Source organism: Diceros bicornis, chromosome 4 (genome assembly GCF_020826845.1).
Source record: "Diceros bicornis minor isolate mBicDic1 chromosome 4, mDicBic1.mat.cur, whole genome shotgun sequence".
Classification (NCBI taxonomy): domain Eukaryota; kingdom Metazoa; phylum Chordata; class Mammalia; order Perissodactyla; family Rhinocerotidae; genus Diceros; species Diceros bicornis.
In genome coordinates, this window is record NC_080743.1 from 72,522,675 (window position 1) to 72,528,645 (window position 5,971).

Sequence of the window (5,971 nt, forward strand, 5' to 3'; positions counted from 1 at the left end):
GATAGTAACACCTTCCTGGAACAGGTCTTCTATGTCAAATTCTTTAGGCAGTTAGTGCGGGAGGTCAAATGTCCTTCAGAGAAAACAATCAAGGTAAAGAGATATATTTCAGGGTGGCCAATTTTGATCTCCCACAGTGCTAAATGAGGTTTTCCATCATTCTCCAGGTTCTTTGTGGAGCTGCCGCCAGGTCAGCTGGCAGGGACTACAGCTTCGAAACATATTTCAAGATTACAGGAAATTAGAAAAACTGAAGAAACCGTGAACATTACATGGAAGTTTACAGGTGAGAGAACAAAGTCACCACTTGACAATTCAATTGGAAACTCAAATTGCAGCAGTTAGCATTCACGAAATACTAGTTTTAGATACACAAATGCAAAGTAGTCACAAAAACATTTGCTCCTGAAAAGTGATCACCACGGTGCTTTGCATTAAGCTGTAATCAGCCAGAATGTAAAATGAGCAAACTCTTAAGACCTGGAGATTTCAACTCTGAGAAAGTGAGACTGCATTTAGGGACCTTGACAAAACTTGGCTAGCTCCTTTGCTGCTCTCTCTAACTCACCGCCCTGTGGTCCTCAGTGTTGTTTATTTTTTTTTCATATTTCCAATTCTGTCCTCCCTGCCATCACCTTTTTAATTTAATTCTTACCCCATCAGGGCCAAATTATCCACTAAGCATAATAGGCACAATGCCTAGGGCCCTCAAAACTGTTTCAATTTCTTTTAAAGTCAGAAAAAAAATGAACTCTTAGGTTAAAGAAAATGCTTTAATATACAGTATTAATATATTCATCTCTATACCAATGCATAAAATATGATTTAAAAAAATATATATATTTTTATGGAGGAAGGAGCCCATGAAAGCACATGTGTCTAGGGCCCCCAAAGTCATAGCACAGCCCTGAGCAATCTGGTTTGTTTGTAATTTATAAGTGCTCTTAAACCCTTACGGACACAGAAACTAAAGTGTTACACTTGGTAAAGCTAGCACCGCCCAAGGCTAACTTCCCAGGTCACGAGCCTGTGAGATGGGGACACCTGCCATTTGTAAGCAGCATCTTGCACCTTCAGGTTTCAGGAGAGATTCGCTCCTGGCTCCACACATGGACAGCCACACTCCAGAGTTTTTAGAAGCCAACGACTTTCTGGCGGCGGTGACCACTGGAAACTCTGATTTGGGTATTATGGAGAAGCCAAGGTTATGACTAAACTGACTATTGTTCAAAGCAAAAATCAAGGCACGTAGTCTCATGTGGAATTTTCTTCCCCATTTTCATGAATCTAAATTTTAAAATTTATGTAACACAACCCCTAAAAGACAGTTAGTTACGTAATTAACTAATTACCTTTTTGACAATAATTAAATTATGTGTAAATAAATACCCAAACTGTCAAGTAGACCCTATTTACTAATCCAATATTTGATTATTGATTACCTATGTGGCCCAGAAGGTCCAGGACTCAAGTGCACAGTAGGTATCGGTCTCCTTCTGATACCAGCTCAAGACAAAGTTGACATAAGGGAAGCCATGTTGTAGAAAAGAAACCCTATTGCAACTTTGAATGACCTCTGACAAACTAACCAAGCTGGATATGCACCCTCCAGGAAATCTAACTGCTATGTTGATTTTATAACCCCTGCCTATGCATATACCTCCCAGCTGCAATAAGATGATAACTTTGTTCTTTTGAGTTCCTTAGGAATGTGATGACCCCCAATAGAGAATCTATGCTAATAGCTATCATCAATGAAAACCAAAAAATCTGGGGTGGCAACTCTCAGTCTGTAACATTAGAATGTCAACATTCCTAACCCCCTTCCCTATAACCCACCGTCCCATATAACTGTTGTAAGATTTTGTGCCCTTTTAAGATGTTTTTATTCAGACATTAGTCAGCCATCTTCCCTCTTGCTAGCAAGCTGTCATAAAAAAGTCCTTTTTTTCCTACGTCCTTGCCTCTTGACTATCGGCATGTCTTGTGGTGAGCAGAAAGCCTATGTTGGGCGGTAACTCTTCTTTCATGAGAACAGTGCCAGCATATGAAGAGCATTGTTTCTGTTCCCTATTTTTTTTTCGAGGAGCACGTTAACCTGGCCCAATAACAGTAACTACTATTTTGGGGGTCCTACTATGTGTCATAGCCTTTTCATAAATTATATCTGAACAATACAATATCCTGCAAAGTAGACATTAAAATTTTCATTTTATAGACCAGAACAGTTGAGTAACTTATCAATGACATAGAGCTGGAAGTGTGGCAGCAAATTCTAATTCTGCTTAGTCTGACTGGAAAGGCCTTGGGCTTCGGACGTTTCCTGGTAGTTGCAAATCACTGAGATGTTCCTTCAACTTTCTTCTCAGGCCAGGTCCCTCCCAGCCTCCAAAGGCTAGTTCACATAACTCGGCTCACTTGCTCCAAATGCCCTTCCCAGGCCTCTCTCTTTAGTTTCTGGGTTCAGCTCAAATCGCCCCCACCCCCAGGCAGTCTTCCACAAAGACCCCAACCTACCCTGAACTTTCCTTTCTCCCTGACCTTTCCCTTCTCCAAATCCCTGCTATACGTCTGGAGGTGGAGGACTTGACGCTTTGCGTTATGCAGGAAGAAAGATCAAATTCACATCCTCATGGTTCAGTTCTCAGAGATCCAAATGAACAGAGAAGGAAGATGCAAACTGTTCTTGACCATCATTCCCCCCATTTCTGACACCTTGATCTGAAATCAACTTTCCACCCCTGAGGGGACCTAACGAAATTATTTATCAGCTGACACCCCCAGCACACTGAGAAACAATGCCACTGCTCTCAGAGTTTCCTGTTTTCTCTCTGGGTTTCAAGGGAACACAAGAGCTCTTTTTGAAAACCGTGTTGCAGCCTGGCTGAAGAAGGTCATGTATTTGGCACAGGCCTGTTGGTGCCAAACTTCTAGCGACTCTTCCAGCAGAGCCTGACAGCCATTGGACACGGAAGTGTGAAGTCAATTAAGAATCAAGCGCAAATTCACGTCTTCTCTGGTCCTTTTCATGCGTGCTCTTTATATCCCACCAACCAGATGGTAAATTCTTGGTGGGCAGGAGTAAGCCTTACATTTAGTTTATGCCACAGGCCTCTTCTCTTTCACTTGCCAGTCTTCAATAAGTGCTTGGTATTTTATGCAGTGGATGAGAGGATGAACTTTTGCATTTTCTGCGATACCAACTCAGGAGTATATCTTCTGTTGAATCTGAGGAACAGAAAAACAAAAACCAGCTTATCTAGGAAAGCCTGTTCCTGGTTGATCTAGTTGCTCTAGTCCAGAGATTAGAACCCAGTGGAGGCTAAGGGAGGGTGGCCTTGTGACATTCCCTTGAGCCTCCCTGAACTCCTCTCTCTCTGTGACTGCTAGTCTCTCTGCTCTGTGGAAATCGTGTTCTCTTTGTTGGAGCTATGGGTGCTCTGAAAGAAGAAAAATGGTTAACAGTCCTGAGGATTAAATTCTATCAAAAAAAAAACAAAAAAATGCACTGGGTGCTAATAACATGAGAAAAAAAGCAGAGGCCATTTTAAGAAATGTACCCACCTATTCCCAACCAGGCTGTCTGTTTTCATATGCTTTAAGCCTCCTCCTTGTGATCATTAACGAGGTTATTAAGATTGACTGATCTCCTGTTCGGGCCTGCGTCGAGACTCTGCTACCTTGCGTTAGTTTCTGTTCCATCCAGCCTCAAATAAGCTTAGGGCACGTGGCAAATTAGATTTCAGGAGACAATGGATCTTGGAATCAACAAAACCCAAATAAATGATGTTTACTGCCCTAGAGAAAGGACATTGCTTTGGTCCCTGTTTGTGGACTTGCGTCCTTCTGTCTATTTAAGGGTGGCTTAGATCAGGGAAAGAGGTGAGAAATGGGGTGGCGCACTCTTTTCCTGTCAGGATGGGTCAGCCTGCTGAGCAGTCTTTCAAGAAAATAGTGAGTTGGCAATTCGTCTGCCATAGGTCCTCAGACCTCTCATTTTTTCACATTCCCTCCTGAACTTGTTAGTTAAGTCTCCTTATTTCCATAGATCCTTGGTATCAACAGAATTGATGATCTGCTAGCCTCAGAACTGATGGGGCTCAAGTTAAAGACCCACAGAGCTGACCAACTAGCACAGCCTAAAGCTATGCAGGACTGATTTTTAAATCATCAAGAATCAGAGAATGGATCTTGCACCGCGGCAGTGTGGGAGAAACGTGGGCAGGAGATGGTAGTAAATGATTCTGAGCCATTTTGCTTAGAACTCAAATCCCATAGTCAGTTCTCATATTATTTTCTTTCTTTTTAACACTTCGTCCTTTATTTTCAAACAAATAGGTGGTACAAAAGTAAAAATATTCAAAAATGCTTATGGTGAAAGGTAGGATTGTCTCCCATTCTTGCACCTCCTACCCAGTTTCCTTCTCCAAGAGTAATTGCTATTATCAGTTTCTTGTGTATCCTCCCAGGCATGTTCTACGCATGTGTTAAAACATGTGTAAATGTTTCTTATTCTTTGAAAAAGCAAATGTTGGCATTCTGAACTGATTCTTTTACACTCTGATCTTTTTCATGTAACAGTATATATTATCTTGGAGATTGGAGATTAGTTCATGTCAATTCATGTTGAGTAGTCTCATTCTTTTTTTTTCTTTTGCTGAGGAGGATTTGCCCTGAGCTAATATCTGTTGCCAATCTTCCTCTTTTTTTGCTTGAAGAAGATTAGCCCTGAGCTAACATCCATGCCAATCTTCCTCTATTTTGTATGTGGGTTGCCACCATAGTGTGGCTGAGAAGTGGTGTGGGTCTGCGCCTGGGATCTGAACCTGTGAACTAGGGTCACCCAAGCAGAGTGCGTGGAACTTAACCACTACGCCATGGGGCTGGGCCCAGTCTTATTCTTTTTTTTAATAACTGGATAGTATTGAATTATAAGAATGTATCATGTATTTTTTAAAGTTCTCTATTGATACATAGTTTCCAATAGATCACTTTTACAAATAATGCTATAATGAATAACTGTGTGCATATCATTCACACTTGTGCTGGTATGTACATAGGATGAAGTCCTAAAAGTAGAATTGCTGAGTGAAAGGATATATACTTTATAATTTTGATAGATATTGCCAAATTGCCTTCAATAGAGATTTTATCAATTTATATTGCCACCAGCTATGTGAGGGGAGAACCTGTTACTCTATATTATTGCCAACATAATGTTTCCAAACATTTTGATCTTTTATCATCTAATTGGTAAAAAAGGATAACATTGTTTTAATTTTCGTTTCTCTTATGAATGAGGTCAAGTATCTTTTTACATTTAAGGGATATCTGTAATTCATTTTTCTGTTCATACTCTTTGTTTTTTTAAGAATTGGATTGTTGACCTTTTATTGATTGGTAGGAGCTCTTTAGATATTAGCCTTCTATCTGTGATTTGAGTAGCGTTTAGGTGATTGAGTCCAAAAAAATTGTTCTACCAGTTTGCTAATTGCCTTTGACTTTTTAAGTGGTATTTTTTCTCCAACACTAACAAATTTTATGTAGAACTTATCAATTTTTTAAAAAAGTCTTCTGGGTTTTCTTTTTACTTAGAAAAGTCTTTTCTACTTTTTAATGTTAGTTGATGTCTTGGATTTTTTTTTAGTTTTATATTTTTCTGTTTTCTAAATTATTAACCTCTGCTTTCATCTGTAATATTTTCTCCCTTATGCTTTTTAGTTTTATTATTCTTTCTTTACATCCTTGACCTAGATATTTTATTTTTATTCTTCCATATTTATTAACAAGTTTAAGTTTATTGTCTTGTTTATTATAATATTACACAAGTATAAATTTTTCTTCTTGTTTATTGATGTAAATGTACATTTTCTGAGCACTGCTCATAGATTCTGACAATGTTTAATTATTGTTATTTTGTTGATAAGTGCGATATCACTTTTCCTCCTTGAACTAATTGTTGTATAAGGGA